The sequence below is a fragment of the Pelodiscus sinensis genome, chromosome 33 (assembly GCF_049634645.1).
Source record: "Pelodiscus sinensis isolate JC-2024 chromosome 33, ASM4963464v1, whole genome shotgun sequence".
Taxonomy (NCBI): domain Eukaryota; kingdom Metazoa; phylum Chordata; order Testudines; family Trionychidae; genus Pelodiscus; species Pelodiscus sinensis.
In genome coordinates this window covers 12,357,152-12,383,842 of record NC_134743.1, presented here as the reverse complement: position 1 = coordinate 12,383,842, position 26,691 = coordinate 12,357,152, and positions in this window count along the sequence as shown.

Below are 26,691 nucleotides of genomic sequence, written 5' to 3'. Positions count from 1 at the left end.
TGGGATATCTCTGGTATCCTGGAAAAACTCTGCAGTCTAGATGTACCTGCTGTCTACTTAAGATATTAAGTGGATAGCTAGCATATTAAATGGAGGATAACAAAGCGTTTCTTAGCAACAGTAGTGCTCTTAATCCTTCACCATTACTATTGCAACTGTATGGGCAATGTAAGTTACAGTTCTGATTCCATCTGCATCTGGGTGTTGGAATCGAAGGGTAAGGATGGGTAATCGCCTAATCTTGAGCAATCTTTCATGGGAAGGGTAAATTCTGATCAATTCCTCCTCCATGCCTTGGAATGCTGTTACAATGGAGACAGATAAATATGGTATTTCAGATTTCTTGTTAAATATTAAGTCTCCAGGAGAATTTCTGCTGAGAGACACATGGGAGATAAAATCCTGATTTTATTAATACATCAACTATTTCACAGTTTCATTGAGTTTAAGGCTGGTAGGTCATTAGATCATGTACTTTAATCTTCTGTATGTCACAAAACCATTACGTTTCACCTAGCAACCCTATGCTGAAACCAAAACTTGTCTTGGACTAAAAATTGTCACTCTTGAAGGGTATGTCAACACAGCAGTGTTAATTTGGAATAAGTGATGTTAGGGCTGCCTCAGTTTACCCTACAATTTACCAGCACTGAGGCCACGGAGCCTTGCAGGTCCCTTTGGCTCTGGTTAGCCAGTCATAGCAAAAGGAGCTGTGGCTGCTGCTTCCCATGGCTCCCTTTGGCTGCAAACAGCAAATCGGATCCAATGGGAGCCACGAGGCTTTGTGGCTGCGGCACCAGTAAATAAACACACCAGTGTAGCCAGTTAGCAGTTTTCTCAAAGTGGTTTCATGGACCATTTTGAGTGTCACTGCTTTAGACGTCTACTCACAAATTCAAGGAATAACAGGAATAAGCAGTCAGAATTGGGAGTACTAATAGACAAGTCATAACTGAGCTTAAGTGGCATCTCAGATACTTGATGGGATAAATCTCATAACTGCAGTATTGGCATAGAGGGGTACATCTTGTTCAGGAAGAGCATGTAGGAATAAAAGGGAGGTGGTGTTGTATTGTACACTTGTTCTGAGTTCCAGAAAGAGGCACGAGGCAGACCAGCTGAAAGTCTCTGGGTAAAGACGAAGTGGGGAAAACACATCCAAACCAGGAGGAGGAGGGAGATGAGGCATTTCTAGAACAAATAAAACAAATATCCAGACCCTTATAGTAATGAGGGACTTTACCTACCTAGACATCAGTGGGAAAAGTAATATGATAAAACACAAAATATCCAATAAGTTCTTGGAATGTCATGGGGACAATGCTTTGTTTCAGAAACTGAAGGAAGTAACCCAGGGCATAGGCATTTAAGAATTGATTCTGACCAACAGGGAGGAGATGGTTGTGAACCTGTAGGTAGAGGCCTATTTGGGAGAAAGTGATTATGAATAAGGCTGTGAATCATTCATGGAGGTCACAGAAATCATGAAACAAAAAACAGGACTATGTAGCACTTTAAAGACTAACAAGATGGTTTATTAGGTGATGAGCTTCCGTGGGCCAGACCCACTTCCTCAGATCAAATAGTGGAAGAAAATTGACACAACCATATATACCAAAGGATACCATCAAAAAAATGAACACATATGAAAAGGACAAATCAAATTTCATGTGTTCATTTTTTTGATTGTATCCTTTGGTATATACGGTTGTGCCAATTTTCTTCCACTATTTGATCTGAGGAAGTGGGTCTGGCCCACGAAAGCTCATCACCTAATAAACCATCTTGTTAGTCTTTAAAGTTCTACATAGTCCTGGTTTTTGTTTCAGCTACACGAGACTAACACGGCTACATTTCTATCACAGAAATCATGGATTCTGTGACTTTCTGGGACCTTTGTGACTTCCACAGTAGTTGGCGTGGTACATCTCAGGGCATCCCTGGGGCCAGATGCTGTGCTGGAGCATTGGTTGGAGAGCAGTCAGGGTACCCTGGGCAGTTCACCCACCTGGAGTGGAAGTAGTAGTGGCACCCTAGCCTGCTCTCAGAGCGGTGGAGTCTGCTGGAGTGCTGCCTTTCCCCAGCACCTAAAATTTATTTAGGGCAATTTTTAGTAAAAGTCATAGACAGGTGACAAGTCATCTTAACCATAGTTCTCTCCAGCAAAGTGACAGAGTCCCTGTGTGCCTACCTGGTCATCAACAGTTTATGGAATTTGCTTTGGTCACAAGGATGTCACAATAGTGCTTGTGTAAGTTTAACTGGAAGTTCTGGTTGACAGACTGAGAGGCCATCTATCTCTCAGTACTGGAGCTAGTTGGAGAAAGGATTGAGAGAAGGTGTTGAGGAAAGACTAAACCATGAATACATTTGTGAGTGAACAGGAGGTAATTGATAGAGGTAAGGGTCACTATTGTATTTTTTATATCCAACCTGTAGCCACACATACACATTCAAGAGCATGGGTGCATAGAAACGTGTAATATTCTCCATTTATATGACCAGATCATTAGCTGCTGTAAATCCAGTGAGCCTCTACTGACTTCCCTTTTAATTGACTTGAGTTGAAGGACTGGCCTACAGCCTCTGAACCTGGAAACTTTCCTGACAACCTGTGTCACTATTGGATGTTATGGGGAAGGTCTTCTTTCCTTTCTCCAGTTGTTTTATGTTGTTAATATGGGTCCTTATTTTATGACTTCTGCATCCTTGGAGCCAAAATCCAGTGGTGCAAAGCATCAGAGATGGGAGAAATTAGAAGAGAAAACACAGAAGGACTTCTCTTCTAGCTGACTGTGTCTAGACTACAAAGTTCTATCACTTTTCTTTTGAAAGAGGCTTTTTTTTCTGACAGTTGGCCCGTCTACACTGGGCCAAATGTCAGAAAAAAAAGCCTCTTTCAGAACATCCCTTCTTCCTCGTAGAACGAGGTTTACTGAGATGCTGAAAAAACATGTCTGCTTTTCCAATATTTTTTTGGAAAAGCAGACGCATTCCTTGGACGTGGCAGAGCTTTTCTGGGATATCTCTGGTATCCTGGAAAAACTCTGCAGTCTAGATGTACCTGCTGTCTACTTAAGATATTAAGTGGATAGCTAGCATATTAAATGGAGGATAACAAAGCGTTTCTTAGCAACAGTAGTGCTCTTAATCCTTCACCATTACTATTGCAACTGTATGGGCAATGTAAGTTACAGTTCTGATTCCATCTGCATCTGGGTGTTGGAATCGAAGGGTAAGGATGGGTAATCGCCTAATCTTGAGCAATCTTTCATGGGAAGGGTAAATTCTGATCAATTCCTCCTCCATGCCTTGGAATGCTGTTACAATGGAGACAGATAAATATGGCATTTCAGATTTCTTGTTAAATATTAAGTCTCCAGGAGAATTTCTGCTGAGAGACACATGGGAGATAAAATCCTGATTTTATTAATACATCAACTATGTCACAGTTTCATAGAGTTTAAGGCTGGTAGGTCATTAGATCATGTACTTTAATCTTCTGTATGTCACAAACCATTACGTTTCACCTAGCAACCCTATGCTGAAACCAAAACTTGTCTTGGACTAAAAATTGTCACTCTTGAAGGGTATGTCAACACAGCAGTGTTAATTTGGAATAACTGATGTTATTGCAAAATAACATAGTCCGCATCTACACAGCAAGCCATTATTTCAACATAATGTCAAATAATGTCAAGCTGGAGGACTTCTTTCTCCAACTCCTATAACCCGCATTTTATGGGAAGTAAGGGAAGTAGGAGGAAGAGTGCTCTTTCCCCGACTTCCTGCTGTGTAGACAGCGCCAAAAGCCGAAATAAACTATTTCAACTTAAGCTGCACAATTGGTAGCTCAAGTTGTGTAGCTTATTTCTGCTTTAGCCCTGCTGTGTAGATGTGCCCAAGACCTAGGAGACTAAGATGCTGTGTGCTGCAGACAGAGGATAGGAGAAACTGAAATGCTACCAATGCCTGAGGCCTTTGCAATGGTAGAGAAATGATTAGGTCAGAAATGCCCTGATGATCCTGGTGGTTGATCAGTGCCCCATACTCCCGAAGAAGACAAATTCCCAACCTCCCAAACAATAATCCCTGCTAGTCTGACCCAGGGAAAATTCCTCCCCACCCTCAAATCTGGAGATCAATTGCATCCTGACCAATGTTCTCTCCAATTCTACGTGTAGAATACATTTGATGTGCATTGAGGCATGTACGGATGTGTACAACCATTAGAAACACATGTCTGCCACCCAAGTGCTCAGTTTACGGGTAACACTGATCCTGACTATGTGAGCAAGACTTACCAAGACTTAATCTCTGAGGCTTCACATAAAGGTATGGGGCAATCACCCTACCCATGGAAAACACCTAGCTAGATAATTTCATGGAGGTTAGGTCCATAAAAGGCTATTAGCCAGGGGATAAAATGGTGTCCTTGGCCTGTGTTTGTCAGAGGCTGGAGAGGGATGGCAGGAGATAAATCGCTTGATAATTGTCTTCTGTCCACCCTCTCTGGGGCACCTGGTGCTGGCCACTGTCGGCAGACAGGATACTGGGCTAGATGGACCTTTGGTCTGACCCAGTACGGCCGTTCTTATGTTCTTATGTTGTGCATTGGGGGAAAATCTTTTAGGGTCTCTAGAGGCAACTGGACAAATACCTATTCCATGTGTCTTCTCTGCAAGTATTTAAATTACCATAAAATAAAACTGAAGCCTTTTTTCAAAACAGAGTGCATAAAGTTTGACTTCTAAATTCATACAGTGGGGTCTTTAAAAAGTGGCTTGATTTTCAAGAGATACTGAACCCCTAGAAGTTCTTTGCACCATCCATAGGTAATTCTGGGTGCTCAGCACTTTTGGAAATGACACCCTGACTAAGCAAAACACTTCAGCATGTGTTTAACTTTAGATTTATTTGTTGGCATTGAGTTAGGCATGTGATTAATTTGTTGAATCAGGATGTAGGCGTGTTAATATGGATTTAGGAGTTTTAGTTTAGGCACCCAGTTTTAAAAATCTTGGCTATAAATTATTCTGTGTGCTATCAAAATGCCTACATTAATAGTAAAGGTGGAAAAGATGATTTTATGTGGGGATCTTATTTAAAAGGAGCAGCTTTTCCTTATTATAATCCGTCCCCCCACAATAGCTCTGCAAACAGACATGGTCACCATGAGGGAAGAAAAGGATTTGCATGATTCCCAGGTCCACTTATCACCATGTCTGGTCTCCTACAGAGTCTTTACTAGATAGTGAATTAAAGACACAAGCCCTGAATCCCAACATCAATGATAACCAGCAGAATCCTTTCCTTTAATTTCAGCTGTTTACAGCGAGGTTGTTTTCCTCCTGGACCATATGGACGATCAAGATAAGGCCTCTATTGCCCTTCAGATTGTCAAGATAGCTGAGACCAAACTGGCTGTCGTTGTGACTGTTCTGCTAGAAAAACTTCAGCAGGATGAGGTAGGGCAGTTTCATCAAATCACATCTGTTTTCCATGTTTCCACTCCAAATTCTGTTTGACTTCATGGAAGTAATTCAATACAGAACTTGGCTCAGCCCACCTTCAGTGTAAGCAGTATTTACCCTTCTGTCTTCATGCAAAACTCATCATGCAAAATTCTGTTACAGATCAGGATGATATAATAAAGAGACACTCAGAGGAGCACTGTCCTTTTGTACACACTGGAGTACATGGGCTGTAGATTATAAAAGTGCACTGTAGGGGTATCTATAATCTCTTATAGCAGTAGTTTGTCCTCCTTTAGCATCTTCATCCAAAAACCTCAAAGCACTTACCTACTTACGCATGAATTAGGTTTTACAGCACCTTTGGGAGAGTGATAAACATCCCCATTTACTGATGGGCTGTGTCATGGGGAATTAAATAACTTGCTCAACACCACATAGTGAGTTAGTAGAAGAATGGTGAATAAAACCCATGTGAACTGACTCTCTGCTCTAAACCCAAGACAACACTTCTTAATTATAATGACATATGATTGGGATATAGCTCTGAAGGGTTCTTAAATAATCCAAACCCCTTTTTCTTTTATTAATACTCGCATCCAGCAAAGTCCATTTCTCTATTAAGGGTCAACACAGAAGGCATTTTAGTTTCAAGTACCAGGAAGCCAAGACAAGCAGTTCATTTCTGGCTCGCTTGAATAGTGTGGGGCGCTTGTATTCATAAGTTATCAATTATGATTTTCAATTAAAAATCCTCCTTACATTTAAAAATGAATGGAAAGAGGCAGAGCCTCTCCCCACTAGAGCAGTAATAATAGCAGTTTGCAGCAGCATCCTTTAAAAGCACAACCACTGGAATGTGTAGCCAACCATTGGCTTTGAACATTCCAAAGTGCTTTATGACCTTAGCAGGCAGTTCACACCTTCAGCTGCCTGAATTCAGAGTTATAGACTCACAGGAGACAGATGTGAAAGGCTTGTTGGATCATCCAATTTCCCAGCAGTGCCTTTTTCATTTTTTTGGGCCAAACCAATTTTAAAAGCTCCTAGTGACTGGGTTTCCACCACTTTCCAATGAAGACGATGTAATAACCTGATAGATGTCTTATAGCTGGGGCATTTTTCCTGATGTTAAAGTCTAAATTTTATGTCTCTGATACTGCCCCCTGCTGTGCAATGTACGTGCTGCAGGGTAAGAAACACTGACTCCTAAGCATCCTCACTCCACAGTGCATGCTATGCAGCAAGGAGGTGGTGGCTGGCTGGAGTAGGCAGTCACGGTTGTGCTGACTCTGTGGAGGAGAGCTGACCTGATCTGAGCCCAGGGGAGTCCAGTTGTTTTCCCACTGTGATGTGATACGATTTATTTTAGATCCAAGAGAAACCAGGACACTCCAGGGATACTTAACCACTTTCTTATTTATTGCAAGCTTTAAGCAGTTATGACAGTTGTTTAAGTTTTACAAGCCTTAAAAACAATTACTACACAATTTAAACCTTAAATGCCATACATTCTAAAGCAAGAATATAGTGCAAAGCAATGCAAAAGCAATTAATAAAAGAGCTACTATAATACAATAATAAAGACTAGTTCACTTACACTTCACCCGTATGCTACCTACAGTAGCAGGCAGGAGGTCAGGGTTCCTTTTCTTCCCATGCATTGGAACACCATGCACTGGATCACCGGTGTGAAGGGCCTATTTACTTCTAGTTACATCGAGCAGGACCTGTGGGTCAATCCTGCTCATTCCCTCCCACTGATTGTTCTTACTAAGCCCATTTTATAGCAAAGCGAGACTTGGTTGTTCTAATAATATTTACCAATTGATTACGTATTGTGTAGGATATGGAACATGCCCAATACCCTATCTGGAGTACATCCTGTCACTCAGGATGTTGCTGCTATGTGCATAGTTGACAGTTGTATGGCTGCATCTGTAATTTGTGGTTATCAGAAACAGAAGTACCTGTACAAGATTGCTTGCCATGTGTTCTTGACATAGTCTCAGGTACCATGCTTCATCTGCATTGTTATGCAAAACATTCCTTCCTCTCACAGCTTCTCCCATGACCTTGCCTGCATGCTTATGTGCACCAGACTTGAGACAGGCCTGGGTTTTGCTTGTTAGAGATCCGCACGTGTTAAAGGGAGACGTGGCCATTTATTGTCAAGGCAGGCTCCCCTACACCCACCCAACCTCACCCTGATGCATGAGGTCAGATCCCATAGAGGTTGCAGGTCTCTATTTAAAAGTCAGTTCTGCTGGCCTCCCTGCACTTTTTAAAATTTTCTCCTGAATTACTTCCAAGCTGTTGATCTTTTCTGGGGAATGTGGTGCCAAAAAAGTGAAATAAGCCAGAAGCAGTCACACCTCAGATGAACAATGAGAAACTGTTGTCTTCCTGCTTTATGACAAGATTCCTGTATGTAACAAACCCAACCCAGATGGCTGACTTTTTTTTTCACTGTCACTCCAGGTCACTTGTTGTTTCCCACTTTTCTCCCTCTCATTAGGTCAGTTATATTGACCCCCTCTCTAGGTGCGCTAGTTTGCAGTTCTCTGAAATCAGTCTTGTTCTGCTCAGGTTTCTAATTTCTCTGTGCCCCTCTTTATTATTTCTCTGTCACAACTCATACCTTCAACTCCTCCATATTTAGTATCATCTGTGAATTTGAACTTTGATGGACCCCATAAAAGAGACCTTCAAGTGTGCTACTGTCAATGTAGAGGTAACTCCTGAGCTAATTTTCCCTAAAAGCTGCAGAAGATTTACTGCAGGAGTTGGGTATTTTATAATTGTATTTACAAATTCTGTCTGGAGTGGATAAAAAAAGGCATGATGCTAATAATAACAATAACAACAATAACAATAATAATAATAATAACAACAATAATAATAATAAATGAAATTAGATAAGGGGGCAGTGCAGGGCCCTTATTCTGATCAAAAAATTTGTAAATTGCTCAGCTTCTTCTGAAATGCTGCTAGCTGGGGTGATTGTGGAGGGCATAGCAAGTTTTATACAAATGAAGACTAGGGTTACTTGAGTGAGTATGCAGGCTGTGGAATCAGTGTGGTCTAGTGGAGAGGACTCCAGATAGTGAATCAGAAGACCTGAATTATTTTCCTGGCTATTGATCTGCTCTTTTAGCCTGGGCTAGTTGTTTCATGTTTAGATTGTAAACTCTTTTGGGCAGAAGCTTATTAGCGTAAGTGTTACTATATTGCATTACTATATTAGCTTATAGCATTACTATATTGTCATCAAGGAAACATTTCCCCCAATTGTTCTTTTATGTTTTGTCCCCAGAAAAACAGAGTAGACATTTACTGTATCCTGGAGAAAGTATTACAGCAGGATGCCCAGGTCCTAAAGAGAAGGCTACTGAGCAAAATAATAACACTTGCCTCAAAGCACATGAGAGAGACTCAGGTAAGTTAGATTAACGGAAGTGTTGGAGCATAAGCTTTTGTGGTCAAAGACCCACTTCACTGCTTTTGCAGATTCAGACTAACACGGCTACCCCTCTGATACTCAGGTAAGTTAGTTTTCCCTATATGCTAATGACAGGAATGAAAGCTTAAACTAATTAAAATATTTTTTGTAAACTATATACTGAAACTCCAGGATTAATGACTGCTAGGGGCCCACAGATCCTCACACCGTCCTCCAGAAATCCCAGGTCCTAAGCAGCATGTGACTAGTTTCATCTTGTTCAAGTTACACATGTGCTTAAGTGCTTTGTAAGGTCAGGATATTGTGACATATATCAGGTGCAGAGAGGCCTACCGTTTCTTAACAAGCAAGTATTTTGTGAAGTCTACTAGGGATTTCATTATTGATACTGATTTTGTGTGGAAGGTGCTCTGATACTATGGTGTTAAGCAGCAGGATGAAACCTTTAAACAGAATCGGAGCTGTTTCCAAAAGAAGCAGTATTTGGATTTAGGGTATAGTTTATTCAGGAAAATTCTCTGAATATCTTGAAGCTGCCCACCTCCTCTGAAGGAAAAATATCATGTCACTATGATAGCCAATCATCCACCACAAATAGCTAATAGCGAGTAGTCTAAGCAGCTTGCAAACAACTGAAAGGCTGACAAGTGTTTAGCCAAACGATTCAATGATTATTTATGACTCATGATTCTGTTCTCAGAATGTTGGGTGGAAAACAGAAATAAGAACTTGATTCATTTGAGCAGCATTGGCTGGTGTAGTTGGCTTTAATCACTTCAGTCTCTCTCTTTTTGTATTTTTTAAGGACGCAACAAATGAACTAAAAGTGGCAGCGAGCAACACATTAGTGGCTCTGGCACGCTGCTATTTCAGTGAGGTGATGTATGAGCTTCAATGTCATCTGAATCCACTGAAGCTGTCTGACGTGTTCACTTTGATTACGCTGGGCAACCTATCATCAGCCTATCGTAGGTCAACTTCCATCTTTTGTTTCAAAGTTATTGTCTTCCATTTAAGGACAGAGGTTCACGCTCTGTACAGCTACACAGAGTGCTATTTGGGGGGCATGAGATGAACTGCTGTGGCTGGTTCCAGTTGCTAGACCATGAGCTATCCACACCAAGGTGCAAGCTCTTATGCCCCATTTGAAGTTCTTAAAGGACAGGATTGAGGAAAATCAGGTCTAGTGGAGCTCTTCTCCATTCCATTTCTCATCCCTCCCCAGTGCTCTCTCTCCTACTCTGGGAGAGGATTGGGCATCTGGCACAGCTGCACATTGGTGGAGAATGCTCCTCCTCAGGGTAAATCCCCCACTGATTTTTTACTTCTGCCTTATCATTTGTGTACGCAGCACAAAATGACCTAGGAGCCCATAGCATCCGACCCAGCGGTGTTTCTAAATGCGATAGTAAGAAGGCAGATAACAGTCAATTGTCTGTCTTCCTTTTCTTCTGGTCCTTCTTTTCAGCACTCAAGTGCATTCCTTTTGTGGGAATGACCCTGTACGGCATGAGCTCCATGCGGATGTTAGACGACGAGAGCAGGCTGATGCAACAATTTTGTGGTGGTAAGTGCCAGCACTTATTGTAGATGTCCAAAATGGATATTTAGGGGCCTTGGTACAGAGTTAAGTGACTGATCGTTTACAAACAGGCTCTGAACTGGATTGTACCAGGGGCTGAGTCCTCATGCTCCTGTGGCACTCAGTGGAGTTGAGAGTACTCCTTACTTTGCTGGAGGTGCTGAGCATTTGTAAGTTCAGGCCCTTTATGACTTGTGGCTATTTTAAAAATAAACAAAAGCTGATGCTGCCCATGTGCCAGGAAACTCCTGGGGGAGAATGTGCAGGCAACAGACTGAATTACATTTAAAAATTTCCCGTTTTCCACCCCTCCACCCATTCCTCCTCTTTAGTTGCTTAATTATCATCTCCTTTCACCCTCTTTCTCTGTCCTCTGGTCTTCTCCACTTCTCTCTTCCTTTGCTTTTTAGTTGATGCTCAAGTAAGGCCACGTCTACACTATGCAGAAGATCAATGCTGCTGCAGTTGATCACCAGGGTCCAAATTAGCAGGTCTAGTGAAGACCCACTAATTCGAACTGAGTGGGTGCTCCCGTTGGCACCGGTAGTCCTGCTTCTCATGAGGAATAACACTCCTGTCAACCTTCCACTGTGTGGACAGTCTGAAAACACGATTTAAGATACATCAACTCCAGCTACATAATTAACATAGCTGGAGTTGCGTACCTTAAGTCAACTTTCCCCTTTAGTGTAGATCAGGCCTAAGGGATTAATCCTACACCTTTGAGATAAATGGGAATTTTGCCATTAGCTTCATAGAACATAGGATTGAGCCTTAATTTTCCTTTCAAGGGCAGCGGGTGCATCTAATTTTAGGGCAAAATGCTGTCAAATCTCAGTATAGCTAATAGGAGTTAGGGGCACTGAACATCTTTCAGACAAACTGTAACCCAACAGGAAATCATACAGTTTTAGGGCTAAATAAGCAATAACTGCAGAGGACATGAATCATTCAGAAAACAGCTGGTCAAAATATTTTGTTTTTGTATTACATTTTTCATATTTTTTTCCAAGTTGATGGAATATTAAACTGAAAAAATGTCAATGACAGTTTTAATCAGGATGTGTTCAGTGTTTTTGTGCAGCTAAAAAGGTGGCTGAAATTTGTTGATTTTTGAAACATGTGAATGATCTTTGTAATTTGAAATTTTGAAAAAAACAAGAGTAAACACTTTTAATTTAATTTCAACTACCTTTACAATCAGCTCTAATTAAGAGGTAACAAGGGAGAAAAAAATATGTTTTCAAATTATGGGAATTAAAAAGAGATGGAGAGAGACAAAAGAGAAGAAAGCCTTTTGAGAAACAAGAAACGGAAAGGAGGGAAGAGAAATCATTCAAAACTGTTATTGGATTTCATCAGCTGTTCCTGAATTGGGAATGGAATTGTAATAAACTACAAGCCTGGGTGTGTCCACTGATAAAACAACGTATCCTTATTACTAGTGCATCCTTTTCATATTGCCTGTCTTTTTTCCTTCCATGCAGTTCTGGAAAAATGGTCAAGGGCAGTAAATGTATATTTTAGTAACTGGGAAAAGTGGCCATTTCCCAAAATGGGTAAATCTCAGTTCTGTGATGAAATTCTTCCCCTCTATCGTCATGTGACAAGCAAATGGACCACATGTGAAGATTTGGAGGTGAGAATTGTAGGCTTTCTAAACCTTTATGAGAAATTGTATTGTTAAATTCTCTGTGTATGGCACTCTTTGTGATGATGGAGTTCAATGGCAGGTTCTTTGGGATAGAACGGAGTATGATGTAAAACATTTAAAAAAGATTATAATGTCACAATCTCATGGAAATTCTGTCTGTACATAGTGTACATAGATTCCAGTTTTGTCACCTGACATGCAGATGAATATAGGAGAATGGGCTAAATTCATTCCTGGCAGATGTCTATTCAGTTCCAGTAGAGTTACAGCAGGAATGAGTTGGTTTAGTGTGCATACTAATCTGGGGAAATATCCCACTTGGGAAAGTTGTGAGGTGCAGTAGAATATAATTCTGAAACCAACACCATAGCTGTGTCTAGACTGGAAAAACTTGCCAGCTGTCTACACTGGCTGCTTGAATTTCCGGAAAAGCACTGACGATCTCATGTAAGATCGTCACTGCTTTTCCGGAAATACTATGCTGCTCCCGTTCAGGCAAAAGTCCTTTTCCGAAAGACTTTTGCGCAAAAGGGCCAGTGTAGACAGCACAGTAGTGTTTTCTGCAAAAAAGCCCCGATCGCGAAAATGGCAATTGGGGCTTTTTTGCGGAAAAGCGTGTCTAGATTGGCCACGGACGCTTTTCCGCAAAAAGTGCTTTTGCGGAAAAGCATCCTGCCAATCTAGACGTGCTTTTCCGAAAATGCTTTTAACGGAAAACTTTTCCGTTAAAAGCATTTTCGGAAAATCATGCCAGTGTAGACGAAGCCATGCATGAGTCTTAACTCTTTACCAGGAAATATTGAGATAGGGCTGTTTCAACAGTGGAAAAGGGAAATTGCACTCGTCAGAAGTAGAAAAGATGGGCCCATTGCATGATATTGAATGAATTTGTAGGAACATAAATTCTGTGTCTCTATGTAGCTCAAGCAGGCCATTATCAAAGCCCTTGGTACTATGATGAGCCTCCTCCTGCATAAAGAAGAGCATCAAGATAAGGTGTTCGAACAGATCCCATGGCTTCTTGAGCAATATAAAGAGGATGTTAATGTTTTTCATGTCACCAAGGTGAGATACTTATTAAAATAACTATCAATGTGTGCGCATAGGTGAACTGCACTAGCTGCTACCAGTGGCGTTTCCTGGTCTACATAGTGACTTGTTAGATAATAGATAAACACACAAGTCTTGATTTTATAGACATGGTGACCCAGGTGACAAGTTTTGTAGGTAAAAGCCTCTCATGAAAAGTATCTTCTGTTTCTGGAGATGATAAGGAGGTAAGAAACAAAACACCTTTTCCCTCCCCCCCCCCCCCCCCCCGCCCCATAAGATACTCCCTCCTTGTGATTTACTGGTACATCCTATCAACTCTGTGTCTCTCTTTTAGATTATAAATAAACTCCTCAGAGCAGGGGCTGCTGTGTGTTGTCTCTGGGCAGTATTAAGTAAACTGCCAGTAGCTGAAAATTAATACTAAGAAGGCCTGAAGTGCATTGCTTTAGATTCTATAACTAGATAGATATAAAATCACTGTCTATTTCATCTACTGTTGTGTACAGGGCTGTTGTAGCTGTGTTGGTTCAAGGATATTAGAGAGACAAGGTGGGTGAGATAATATAATTAAAGATATTATTTCACCCACTTTGTCTCTCTTATTTCATCTACCCTCAGTATCACATGACCAAGGTAACTCTTGTCTGCTGATAGTGAGAGGATGGAGTGAGGGCAGTTGGCTTCAGTAGTATGATTGAGCATGCTCAGTCTCTGTGAGCTGGCTCAGTACAAGCCAAGCAGCAAATCCAGGGCCACAACCCTGCTGCCCTTCCCCCCTCCCCACTTCCTCCATGGTTTACTCCCAATCTATGTTGGCTTTCTGGTCCAGAATATGTGGTTGCTTTTGGGATTGGAATGCCCATGACTTTGAGGGAATCAATGTCTCATGGACTTGACTAAAAGTATCAGAGGACTACACAAGAGCCTAAATGTAGTAAAATATGTAGATTTCATCAGAGCTATCCTGGAAGCTTCAAGCAGCAAAGAAGAAAAGTGTGTAGGTACAGGAAGGAGTTAGACTGTCATCTCATTATCAATAGCCTGGAAGAGAACATAAAATCATCATTGATAAAATTGGCAGATGAAATAAACATTGGGGAGTGGTAAATAATGGAAAGGACAACTCACTGATTCAGAGTGATATAGATCATTTGGTAAACTGGGTGCTAACAATAAATGTGCATTTAAATATGGCTGAATGTAAATAGATGCATCTAGGAACAAAACAATGTAGGTGATACATACATGTTGAGGGATGCTTCCTGAGAAACAGTAACTCTGAAAAATATTTTGGGAAACTTGGTGAATACTCAGCTGAACATGAGCTACAAATGCGATGCTGTGGCCAAAAAAGCTGAAGTGATACTGGGATGCATACATGGGGAAATCTCAAGGAGGAATATAGTGGGAAATGCAAAGTTCATTTCCACACTAGAACTGACCAACAGATATTGGTAGATACCCCTGATACCGGCTTCCTGTGAGAAGAGTGCCTTCCACACCCTGCTTGGCTTATAGCAATTCAGCAGGATGCCATTTGGGCTGCACAGAGCCTCAGCCACTTTTCAGCAGCTCACGAACCAAATATTGCAAACATATATGCAATATACAGCCGTGTGCATTAAGAATATTGTCATCCACAGCACCAGCTGGGGGAAACACCTCTGACATCTTAGCAAGGTATTGTAAGCCCCAATAGATGCAGGACTCACTGTGAATCCAGCCAAGTGCCATCTTAGTGAACACAGTAGGAAGGGGAAAACTATAGCTCCTTGATAAATAAGGTCTAAGGCTTGTGTGACTGCCCCACCTCCATGACAAAGAAACAGGTGCCACAATACTTCAGACACAGTGGCTGCTTAGTACTCAACTTCATCACACTGGGCACCCTATTATTGGACCTGATGAAGAACACCCAATCACAGAAAGTCCAGTAATCAGAAGACTGTGAGGAAGCCTTCCAGGCCCTGTGAAAACAGCTGAACCAAGAGCTGGTCCTATCCCATCCAACTTCACAAAGCCTTCTATCCTTCAAATGGAGGTCTCGGAGGTAGGACCAGGAGTGGTACTATCTCAAGAAATAGGTGGGAAGGAGCACCAGATCCTTTATCTCAGCTGCAAGCTGTTCTCCTGAGAGACCTGCCGCCCTACTATAGCAAGGGAGGCCCTGGCCATCAAGTGGGTGATCTACACCCTGGGGGTATGTCTACACTACAAAGTTAATTCGAACTAACGGATGTTAGTTCGAATTAACTTTGATAGGCGCTACACTAGCGCTCCGCTAGTTCGAACTTAATTCGAACTAGCGGTGTGCTTAGTTCGAACTAGGTAAACCTCATTGAACGAGGACTAAGCCTAGTTCGAACTTACTAGTTCGAATTAAGGGGTGTGTAGCCCCTTAATTCAAACTAGTGGGAGGCTAGCCCTCCCCAGCTTTCCCTGGTGGCCACTCTGGTCAACACCAGGGAAACTAGTCTGCCCCCCTTCCGGCCCCGGACCTCTTAAAGGGGCACAGGCTGGCCAGCACCCAGCTAGCAGACCCTGCACCTGGCACGGCTCGAGCCAGCCACCCGCTGCCACCCAGCCATCCCCCTCTTCCCGGGACCAGGCTGGCGGCTCTCGGGAGCCTGCCCAGGACCGCACCCGCCTGGTTTAGTGCGGACATCATGGACCTCGTCCACGACCTCCGCACTAGGCACAGGAAAGTGGCCGTCTAGGGCAGGAGAGCTGCCAGCCTGGCCACCTAGGAGCAGGTGTGCATGAAAATGAAGGTGGTCCACTGAGACCCCCAACCCTGAGCCCTGAGCTTACAATGGGCGTATTGGGTCATACCAAAGGTCCATCTAGCCCAGTAGCCTGTCTGCCGACAGTGGCCAACCCTAGAGACCCTGGAGGGGATGGACCGAAGACAGTGATCAAGCCATTTGTCTCGTGCCATCCCTCTCCAGCCTTCCACAAACTTTGGGCAGGGACACCACTCCTACCCCCTGGCTAATAGCACTCCATGGACCCAACCTCCATCACTTTATCTCACTTCTCTTTAAACTCTGTTCTAAGTTCTAGCCGTCACAACCTCCTGCAGCAAGGAGTTCCACAGGTTGAATCTTTGCTTTGTGAAGAGCAACTTTCTGTTAGTAGTTTGAAGCCTGCTACCCATTCTTTTCCTTTGGTGTCCTCTAGTCCTTCTATTATGGGGACTAATGGAGAACTTTTCTTAATGCATCCTCTCCACCCCACTCATGCTTTTATGGACTTCTATCCTATCCCCCCTTAGTGTCCTCTTTTCTAAGCTGAGAAGTCCCAGTCTCTTTAGCCTCTCTTTATATGGGACCTGTTCCAAACATCTGATCATTGTAGTTGCCCTCCCCTCTCCCACCCTCTCTCTTCCCCTCTCCCACCTCCTTTTCCCAGTCTCCCCGAGTTTTGTTCAATAAAGAGAGATTCTATTTTTGACCACACGTTTTCTTTATTTTGTACATCAGGAAGGGGGGCTAGGGAAGGGTAAGTGGAAGGAGGTGACGGAGGAATGGGGTACGAGCCCCCGATGGGGAGGACTGGGCTGGCTCTGCGTGCTTCTGGGGGTGGAAGCTCTCCTGCAGCCCCCCAATTGCTCCTTCTCCCCAGATGGCAGCCTGCGGCAAGTACAGCCAGGCTGATGGCCGAGTGCTGTGATGTGCCCAGTGTGGGCACTCAGAGCACTCCAAGCCAGGACTGCTTTGCAAGAGGGGCACCCCTGAGAACTGTCTGTCCGGGGTGGGGGTCGGGTCCCTTTAAGCACAGCCCTCGGCTAGCCTGAGGCAGCAGCTCCACGCTCTAAGTCCTCATGTGATGCCCTGCCGGCACTGCTTCCGGCTATCCTTAACCCCGGTTCAGGGTCCACTTAATGTGGACATGCTAGTTCGAATTAGCAAAACGCTAATTCGAACTAGTTTTTTTAGTCTGGATGCATTAGTTCGAATTAGCTTAGTTCGAATTAACTAATTCGAACTAAGTTAGTTCGAATTAGCGCTGTAGTGTAGACATACCCTGGGATATCCTGTACTGGGGAAGCCCTTTCAACTGGTCACCAACCATGCACCCCTCAGATGGATTAATAACATGAAGGACACCAGTGCCTGAATCATGAGGTAGTACTTCCCGCTCCAACCCTATGACTTCTGTATGTTACGCTGGGCCAGGGAAGGCTCATGCAAACACAGACTTCTCCCAAGTGGAAGGAGACGATGAAGAGGAAGGTCCACCAATGGACACCCTCTTAAGGGGGAGTGTTTGTGACAGAGGATACCCCCCATGCATGGTTCAGCAGGGGCTAATCATGATCTGTGGGCTATGCCCCTTCATACTTGCTGGGAATGCTCCAACTGGAACCAGGATATAAAAGGGAGCAGCTCAGTTCTGTCTAGGCTGACAGCTGAAGGGAGCAGAGGTGCTTTGCAGGCTTTTGTGGAGGGACTGCCAGTGCCCTAGGATGCAGAAACCAGCCAGCCTGTGGTTCCAGTTGACCCCCCCACAACCATCCAATGCCACAGATGGAGGAGAGACCACGGAGTTACTGAGATGACCTGCTGCAGAAGAATGGTGGGAAGTAATCTATGTGAACTAAGCATTATTGAGTTGAGGTATTAGTCTTTGACTCTGCATGTTTTGGAAGAAACCCCATTGAGCTGCAAGACAAGGCCCTGGGCTGGGACCCTGTGGAGTAGGTAGAGCCTGGTGGAGAAGGGCTGGCCACTAGGCAACACTGGTTTGCCCCAAAGGGTGGTTGAGCACTAGGTTGCACGGTCGTACCTAGAAGGGCTTGGGTCGTTGAGCTGAAGAGCCTCATTAAAGGGCTGCTGCACTGACCCTGACTATTAGGCAATGCTGCTCTAAGAACCAGGCCTGCTATGGTGGTTGGGGAGACTAGGTCACTTGGGCTGCCTTAGTTCTTTAACTCCTCCACAACCTGATACCATCCAAACAGGGTGGACCTACCCTGTGACAGGTGACTTACTTACAGTCTATAATATCTGCATGGGGAAATATAGGTAATGACCTAGCAGAGAAAGGCATGACATGATCCAGTGGCTACAAACTGAAACAGGAGACATTCAGATGGGAAATAAGGTCTACCTTTTCAGTGGTGGGATATTAGCCATTCAAACCATTTACCAAGAGTCAAGGTGATCATTTTAAAATCAAGATTGGATTTTTTTCTGAAAGTTCTGCTTTAGGAATTATTTTGGCAATTTCTAAGGCCTGTGTCATACAGAAGGCCTGACTAGTTGATGACAATCATCCCTTTTGGCCTTGGAATCTATGAATTCCATGAACCTGCTTCAGTCATTGCATATTGCTCCTTTGTATGCCCACCTTCTAACTTTCACCCTCTGTTGTAGAGTCTGAGGCAGCTCTTGGAAGTCGCTGGTGAATATAAGATCCTTCTACCTGAAGGGAAATTTCAAGCCATCTGCAGTGCTCTGCACGACCGGGTGAGGGGAACTTGTTCTTGTATCACTTGAGCTTAAGCACAGCAGATCTGAAGCATATTAAGAATAAACATCTTTTGAATGCTAGTGAAGAGCCCGGAGACCTTCTCATGCCTTATTGGTTTCTGCTGGCTTAAGAATAAGCAGATAGTGGTCTCATTTTATTAGCTAAAATCCAGCTCAGTTTGTAAAGCAATTTTAGCATAAGCCAGTTATTAGAGGGAGTTAGAGTTATATAGTAAAAACTGATCCCATCCAAATGGGGAGGACCTATCCTGTGACAGGGTGACTTAATTGCAGTCTATAATATCTATGTGGGGAAACATATGTAATAATCTAGCAGAGAAAGGCATAACGTGAGCCAATAACTAGAAAATGAAGCTGGACAAATTCAGACTGCAAATAAGGCCGACATTTTTATGGTGGAATAATTAACCATTTGAACCAGTTACCAAGGGTCAAGTCTTGATTCAATTAGCTCTGCTGCTAAAAACACTTTGAAAGCAGGAACTTCTGTTATCCAGTGTATCGGTCATTGTTTCTGATTCTTGTTGTGCAGTCAGTACCATTTCTTTTGGCTTCAGAGCTCTATTTGGAAAGGTAGGAAGTGAGTGCTTAGAAATTAATTGAGCATCTTCTTTTCAGTTGCTTGTTCTGATTAGTTTTCCTTTGATCACTTCTCTTCTTCCCACAGATCTGTTCTCCAACTCAGCAGCTCATCATGGAAAATCAAATGGAGCTGTGCTATTGTATCCTACTGCTAGGTAGGGGAAGAGACTCCAAATTACACAGTAGTTTCCTTGTAACTTCCTTCTTTTGTAGGTGTGGTAAGAATGAGCTTTCAGTTGTTAGTGAGGATGTGATTTCTTCCTTTGCAGCCCGTTCTTCTCCTGATGACCTCATAGCATTTCTGCACTCGCAGCTGAAGATTGAGAATGAGACTGTTCGTGTGGCAACCCTGAATCTGCTCACAGCTATTATTGGTGCTGACTGTAAGTAACACAGGAGTAACTGTGACTGCTGCGATCATCGCCATCGTGCTGGGGGTTGAGTTGGGGACATCCAGAGCTAAAAGCATGAGCTGCTATAGGTTGATCTAAAGAACCAAGGCTTTGCAGGCATGGTAGGGCTATAACACAGTCATCATCTCTGCAAATGGGGCACAGAGGATCTGTAACACAGGGGCGGATATAGGGCAGGGCGAGCGGGGTGGCCGCCCCGGGTCCCGCGCTTCAAAAAGCCCCGCGCACGCGCCGTGGTGCCACCGCGCATGAGCATGGCGTCACTGTGCATGCGCCGTGGCAAAGGGGGGGCCCCGCGGAATTATGCTGCCCGGGGCCCCGCAAAACGGTCATCTGCCCCTGCTGCAACACATCGAGTCATATAGTCATAGATTATTAGAACTGGAAGGGACCTTGAGAGGTCATCAAGTCCAGTCCCCTGCCCTCATGGCAGGACCAAGCACTGTCTAGATCACCCCTGATAGGTGTCTATCCAATCTGCTCTTAAATATCTCCAGTGGTGGAGATTCCACAACTTCCCTGGGCAATTTTTCACAGTGTTTAACCAACCTAACAGTTGGGACGTTTTTCCTAATGTCCAACCTAAACCTCCCTTGCTGCAATTTAAGCCCATTGTTTCTTGTCCTATCATCAGAGGCCAAAGAGAACAATTTTTCTCCCTTCTCCTTGCGACACCCTTTTAGATGCATGCTCACCAGAGGGTTGGAAATTCACTAAAGGGACCCAGTGCTGCTCTAAGTTACTCCCATGTGGTCACACAGAAATCAACAGGGTTAATTAAGTGCTGAATGTAGCCTAAAATATTTTCAAGGTACAAATACAAATGTAATCTTGTGGCGGATGCATGTTAATAATAATGAGATAAAAACAAAATAGTACTCCTGACTGAATAAGTATTAGACACTCTAGAATAGATCCCGAATTCTGCTATACTGGTGGTAAACACAGACTAACTTCACTGACCTCCATTTGTCTAACTCTCTTACAATATTTCCATCAGGATAGTATGATGGTGCTATTTACAGAAGTGGAAATACTTCAGACTTAGACTGGTGTAACTGAGATCAGAGTCTGGTCCTATATTTTCCCCGCTGATTCTCTGTATATGATTGAAGCTTGGTAGTACTCTTAAATAGGGCACAGGACACATTCTAATGTGGAGCATGAGTGTTTGGAACAAAGATATACTATATTGCACACTTCTCCTTATCTTTCAGTGCCTGAGACAAGAGTTAGAAAGTTTCTGATTGTGAAGGAAGTGAAATCTGCTCTCAGTGATCAGAGTGCTAAGGTAAGATTGTGTGTGGAATAGTGGTATTGCTGTTAATATCTGGGAAGTATTTCACTCAGTGGAGAGTCTGGCAATGAGACACATTTTTAGGCTGAGATTATTAATAGGGTTTCAATTAATCACAGTTAACTAAAAATTAATGCGATTAAAAATTGAAATTTATTACATATTTTTGTGGTTTTTTACATTTTCAAATATATTGATTTCAATTACAACACAATGACAAGTGTGTACTATGCACTTTATATTATTTTTATAACAAACATTTGCATTGTAAAAATGACAAAAGAAATAATATTTTTCAATTCAGCTCATAGAAGTGATGTAGAGCAATCTCTTTAGCGTGAAAATGCAACTTACAAATGTAGATATTTTTTGTTAACTGTAACGAAACAATGTAAAACTTTAGAGTCTACAAGTCCATTCAGACCTACTTCTTGTTCAGCCAGACACTAAGACAAACAAGTTTGTTTACATTTATAGGAGAAAATGCTGCCTTTTTCCTAATTACAGTGTCACCTGAAAGTGAAAACTGGCATTTGCATGGTACTTCTGTAGCCAGTGTTGCAAGGAATTTACATAACAGATGTGTTAATCATTTGTACTTCAGCCACTATTCCAAAGAGATAAAAGAAAAAGCAAAAGGACTCTCATATCCTGTCTCATATTGCATGCAGAAGAGATAATAATAACTCGTGCATAATCTCTACCCTTGCAGGTGAGGATGGCAGCTCTCCATTTTGTCCTGAAGCTGCTCAGTTCAGGAAGTGTGGAGAATTGTGCAGCAGGGGATATGGTCGCCTATGTATTCGGAGAGTTCGATGTGTCCACCAGAAATCTGGTAAGGAGAGTTCTTAACACTTAGGACTCCGTTCTGCCATTCTGGCATGCTGATTGTTCCCCTTGACTTCAGTGGGAGCTTTGGATGCTCAAGGATGCAGCTGGACTGAAGGATTAGAGCTAGAATCTGATCAGTGATATTCGTGTAAAACCAGGGTAATGCCCCTGACTTCAGTGGCATTATTTTGGATTTACACAAGTGTAACAGAGACCAGAATCTGATTCTGGATATTTATATCTGACAGTGCGACCTACATTACTTAGACCTCGGGCAAGTCAGTGAAAATTCTGACAACACAATCTTTCAGTGAAATGCTCTTGTATAAGGAAGCACATCTTTTTTATAAATAGACTCTCCAAAGAACACAATGGTGCCCAATCCTGTGGCTGCTGAAGCATACATAAACTATTAGCAAAACACTGAAGTTATGCAGCCTACATCAAGATGTCTAGAACCTGGAAAAGTTTGCTGCACACTTCATTCTCTGTTCTATGTGTACTAGTTCAAAATCTTTTCAATGGGTATTTCCAGCTATGGGCAGAGTCATGGACTCCAGACACAGAGTTCCATGATGGGATCCATGATATACATTAACTTTACAGTAAGTTGTTGAGGATCTTAGCTCTGCCTGGCCCTTTAGCTACCAAGTGGGAGCTTATGGCAGTACTCACCAACTGCCTCTTTTTCATGCTACCCATCTCAAAGAAAGTAGGAGGCAACTCTTTCTCATCAGGCCACATTTGCTCTTATTTAAACTGAAATCAGTAGAGCTGATCAATATTTAGTTTGGTGTAAGGAAGAACAGAATTTAGCCTATAGATAGACTCACATTCACTATGCACAGAATGATCAAGCTGCTTGGGGCATCAGAACAAACAGAATGGCTCCCTCTAGGTTCTGCATATTTATTTCCACTGGGCAGAGTCTGAGTGGCTCTCCTCAGAGATAAAAAGAAGAAATGTTCTTTTTTGAAAAATTTTTTGAAAAGAGTTCAGGGAACTCTTTTATAGAATCATAGAACGATAGGGCTTGAAGAGAATTCAGGAAGTCATCGAGTCCAACCCCCTGCTAAAAGCAGAACCAATTCCAACTAAATCATCTCAGCCAGGGCTTTGTCAAGCTGGGACTGAAAAACCTCTAGGGATGGAGATCTCACCACCTCCCTCAGTAACCCATTCCAGTGCTTCACCACCCTCCTCGTGAAATCGTTTTTCCTAAGATCCACCCCCCCACACACAACTTGAGACCACTGCTTCTTGTTCTGTCATCTGTCACTACTGAGAACAGCCTCTCTCCATCTTCTTTGTGTCCCCTTGTGCTGGGGTTTTCCTAAGCCTGGGTTCTGACCCACCAGTTAGGTGTTTCTGTTATTCTCTTCCCTTAAGAATCTCCATCATTCGAGGTTTTTAATGCCAGGCTTGGCAAAGCCATGGCTGGAATAATTTAGTTGGGGCTGGCCCTGCTTTGAGCAGGGGGTTGGACTATATGACCTCCTGAGGTCCCTTCCATCCTTAATCCATGATTTTATGATTTGTGCACTCCTAATGCAATGGAAAAGCTCTCCTAGGTCAATATTCAGAAAGGCTTTGTAAGAAATAGACACCGATTCTACAGCCAGTGTTTTCCCACTAGCTAGTAAATTCTATGTATCTATCTCATAGCAGGGGACATTTTATGCCAGTGGTGGACTGAGATCTAGTTTTTCCAGTATAGTTAACACTACATGGACAGGAAAGAAAATCATCAGCGCAGTAACCAAATTCAAGAGGACCAGTGAGAACTGATCACCTCTCGTAAAAGGAATGAATTAGTATTGAGTTAAGCTCTGTGTATGGAAACTCATTCACCAAAGACTTCCTGCTCTTCAGACATAAACAGAATAGTTTGAAGAGCTGAGGGGAGGGGAGTTAGGTGCAACGTTGGTATGAAAATAAAGTTATAAAAGGAGCTGGGCTGGGGAGACTTCTCTGCTCTAAATAAAAAGAAATGCTCCTCTCTGTCATTTGCCACTCAGCATGGGAGAAGCTGTCCAGGAAAGAGAACACAGCACCGGACCCCAAACTGCATGCAATGTGCTAGACAGCTGCCATCAGACAGTCTACAGAAGCCCTCACATACACAGAGCCAGACTCATCTCTCATGTAACTCCTTTGGCTTTGATGGAGTTACGTACACCAGAGGTGAATCTGGTCCCTGGGATTTGTATAGACAAGGGTCTCTTTTTGGAGACATATAAATCTTTTGCTATATGGAAGTTAAATGCTTTGGAGAGGGATTTTAGTGACAATCAAACCTATTTAAAAGAAACGTTTGGGAGGGATTTTCTGGTACTAACTTTGTCCATTCTCCTGCTTTGCCAACAGCTACTAGAGACCTGGCTCAGTTCAGGGCAGGAGTGGGAGAGAGAAAGGGCCTTGCAGGCCAGTGTCTGGCTGCTAACTGCCTATCAGGAGATAGTTAATAGCACAGTGAGTATAGTTCTACTCTTCCTTGAGCTGACTTCCCAACTTCTATCAAATCTGACATTCAACGTGAATGCATGAGAAATTCTACTAGGCTTGCAGCTGGGGCCTCAAAGTGAGTAAGATCCCTCTGCTTCCATAAGAGAAAGGTTTCCATAATAGTGCTGTGACAGCACTCAGGCCAGACTGTAAGAAACAGGGCAGGCAGTTCCCCAGACTAGTGATTTTATAATTAGATTCACCAAACCAGTAAGAAAAGAGCTTCTACTCTGGTTAACAAAATACCAAACAATAGTACCCTTTAGGCATTCCAGACCTTGGTTCCCATCTAGACAACTAAGTCTAATATAATCACCAATCACAAAGGACTAGACACTTATCCTTAGGTTAATATGAATCACAGGTCTTCCCTAAATATCAGCCAATCCTTAATAACGGAATATCAGATTTGTTGTTAAAAGGAAAAAGAAGAGAGTTACAAATGGTTAAGTGATAGATAGTTGTTAAAATGACTTTCACTTTTCATAGTTCAGGATCACAACCATGGTGGAATAAACAGCTGGCTTGTAAAAGTCTCTCTGGAATCATGCTAACCGGTCAACATCCAAAGCCAGTTTAGATGCAAAGGCTGTTAGTTTTTCCATGCATTTCCCAGACTATTCCAAATAATTATTTGGAAGATCTATGTCCTATGGCTTACACGTCCCCTGTTCAAAGTTTAAGCAGACTGGAGAGAGAAGATCAGTCCCATAACTTGTCTTTTATAGCTATTCTAGCCGGTTGGCAAGCCTCCTCACAGAAATTGTCGAAGCAGGATCTCTCCCTGAGAAAGAATAGGTCATGCAGATCTCCTGTCGTACTTTGTTTTGAAGTTAATTTTCTATTTCCTACGCATACACTGGTAAATGGGTGATAGTCATTCACATAAAGTAATTAGCCGATCGTAGTCTTCCATTACAACACAGATAGTTAAGCTGAAGGCAATGTACAAACTATTTTCTTGTACTATCTTCTATCTTTGATCTTAAGGTTAACTGAAGACAGTTGCATATAATTAAGGCAATTAAGACATGAAAAGGAATTGGAATCTACAAGCTAATTTGGTTATGTTAAACTTCTAGCAAGATATAAATACAGACAATAATACATAACATCTACCTTTCATATCTATTACCAAAATGCATAATGTTGGTGATCGCTAGTCTAGGACTTTTCTTTGGGTACGTCTAGACTACAGGGTTTTGTCGACAGAAGTTTTGTCGACAGTATCTGTCGACAAAACTTCTGTCGACAAAGAGCGTCTAGACACATTCAGTTCTGTCGACTAAACAAGCTGCTTTGTCGACAAAACCCTGTAGTCTAGACACAACCGTACATGCAATAACACCTTCTGTCGACAGAACTCTGTCGACAGAAGGTGTTATGCCTCGTAAAATGAGGTTTACCAGCATCGACAAAACTGCTGAGTTCTGTCGACGTTATGTTGACAGAACTCAGCGGTAGTGTAGACGCAGGTATAGTTTTGTCGACAAAAGTCCACTTTTGTCGACAAAACTCAGTAGTCTAGACACACCCTTTGAAATAACATAGAAGTGACTTGTCTTGATACAATTGCAGTGCCGCTTGTTAAGTTATTGTGGTCACACATAGGTTGGCTGTGTCAGTGTCATAGATGCATTCCTATACTCTCAGGCTGTTAAAGTTGAAGCAAAATGCAGGACAATGTAGCACTTTAAAGACTAACAAGATGGTTTATTAGATGATGAGCTTTCGTGGGCCAGACCCACTTCCTGATCTGAGGACGTGGGTCTGGCCCACGAAAGCTCATCATCTACTAAACCATCTTAAAAAATAAATCAATAAATAAATAAATCTTGTTAGTCTTTAAAGTGCTACATTGTCCTGCATTTGCTTCAGCTACTCCAGACTAACACAGCTACATTTCTATCGCTGTTAAAGTTGAATTTCTATTTCTATTTAATCGGATAAGAACATAAAACATGAATGGCCATTCTGGATCCCCCAGACAAATGGTTCATGTAGCCTGTCTTCTGACAGTGGTGGGTGTTATATGCATCAGAGGGAACAAACAGAACAAGGCAATTGTTGAGTGATCTCTCCCCTGTTGTCCAGTCCCAGCCCCAGGCAGTCAGAGATATAGGGACACCCATATCATGCATCTCTGATCATCTTATATGGCTCTATCAAACCCCCCTGTAAGCATCTCTTTTCTAAGATGAATGGTCCCAGTCCTTTTAACTTCTCCTTGTATGACTTGTCCCATATCCCATATCATTTTTGTTGCTTTTCTCTGAACTTTTTCCAATTATAACCTAACTTTATTTAAGTTGGAGGACTACAATTGCTTGCAATATTCAAGG